This window comes from Pteropus vampyrus, unplaced genomic scaffold (assembly GCF_000151845.1).
Source record: "Pteropus vampyrus isolate Shadow unplaced genomic scaffold, Pvam_2.0 Scaffold152, whole genome shotgun sequence".
NCBI classification, from domain to species: Eukaryota; Metazoa; Chordata; class Mammalia; order Chiroptera; family Pteropodidae; genus Pteropus; species Pteropus vampyrus.
In genome coordinates, this window is record NW_011888933.1 from 2,135,094 (window position 1) to 2,136,916 (window position 1,823).

Consider the following 1,823-nt stretch of genomic DNA (forward strand, 5'->3'; position numbering starts at 1 on the left):
GGGTAGGATTTCACTAACCTCAGGAAGGGGACCCTACTCTGCACAGCCTCCTTCTCAATCAGCGCACTAGCCTTTAACCAGAAACAAAGCCATTCTTTCTATTGTTACATGAAAGGCTTGGAATGTGAAATCTCCCTGGTGAGACAGGGGATGATGTAAGCTCATTAACAATGAGAGGCAAATGACTGAGAGCTGATTTTGATGATGTAAAAGGGAAGAAAAGCCTGGGCTTTGAAGAGGGATGGGGAGGGAAACAGAGTCCACAGTTTGTCATACTTCACACTTTTACCTGAGGCTGTTTTGTTGGTGAGAAATATCAACACTTCATCATCTGAAAGGAAGACTACTCTTACGTGGGTATGCATTACTGTGTGCCAGATTCTGTGAGAGGTACTTTCCCACACAGTTTCTCTTGTAATTATCACAACACTGCTGCAAAGTAGGATTCTTAGTCCCTTTTGCTAGAGAAGAAATCGAGGTTGGTATGCATAAATTAATTTATCCGAGATCACCTGACTGCTAAGTGGCAGAGCAAGAATTGGAATGGAGGTTAGCCTGATTCCAAAACCCATAGGCTTTTTACTTCTGCCATGATCGCTTATAGTAGAGCTAAATCTAAAGTTCGGGGATTTTTTTTTTTTCTAAAATACAAACCAAATCAAAATTTTGCTATTAGCCTTGGAATATTTCGGTAAAAGGAATCAGAAGGATTAAGTTTATTTTATAGATGAGACTGAAAAAAAGATAGGCAGGGACCAACCCAAGTTTCTACTGCAAAGCAAAACGTAATTAGGATTCAGTGCTCTGATGTTTTACCCAGTTGCCTATTTGATCTCTCCTTTTGGGTCTCCTTTGGGTACCTCAACTCAATCTGTGCAAAACTTTTGGTCCATTACCCACACCCTTTTCCTGCCCTTTAATAATGTACTGCCTTTAATATTTTCTTTCTTGATTATTGAACATGATCATTCAACTTTAGTCACTCAAGACGGGAATTTAAAAGTCCTTCTGTATTTCTCTTTCTACTGTACCTCCTTATTCTACCCCCAAATCTAATCAATTCTACTGAATATACTTTCCAAATTTCTCTCAGATCAGTTTCCTTTTCCATTTTCTCCATCTCCACTGTCAACAACTTGGTCCAGGCCCCAACGACTTCCTTTCCGTGTTAATACTATAATCTCCTAAATGAGTTGGCCACACTGCATCCTACCCTCCCATGCTCATAGGTATAGATAGATCTTGCAAACTTTATTAAATTTATTCTTAGGTATCCAAAGTTCTTGATGCTATCTGAAATACTTTTTAAAAAAGTTTCATTTACTCGTTATTTGTTGCTAGTGTATAAAAAGATATTTACAATATTCTACATAAATAATCATATAAATATGTGAATAAACCTAGTTTTGCTTTTTCCTTCTCAATCTTTATGCCCTTTATTTCTTTTTCTTTCCTTAAGAATTCCAGGGCAATTTGAGTGAAGTGATGGAATTTGCATGCTCCCAATGTTAGAAGAGATTCGCTGATTCAACATGGAACAAGGCCTAGTTTTAGGCCTTTTGTAGATGCAGATGCAGATGCAGATCAAGTTAAGAGAGTTACATTATAAAGCCTTTTTAAAAATCATAAATGAGTATTTAATTATGCCAAATATTTTCTCGCCTCTATTAAGATGATCGAACACTTACTGTCTCTCTTTTCTCTGTAAATTATATTGAATGATTTTTAAAAAAGTATTAAACCATGGACGTGGTTGCATGGTGTAGCGGTTAGCACGTCTGCTTTATACGCAGAAGGTCCTGGGTTCACACCCCAGTGGAGCC

At 37.6% G+C, this 1,823-nt stretch overlaps 1 non-coding gene across 1 annotated transcript; it reads left to right on the top strand.

Moving 5' to 3' along the window:
* Positions 1–1,751: 1,751 nt before the first annotated feature.
* On the top strand, positions 1,752–1,823 carry TRNAI-UAU. Its single transcript has one exon. It is a non-coding gene; the product is annotated as a tRNA-Ile (tRNA).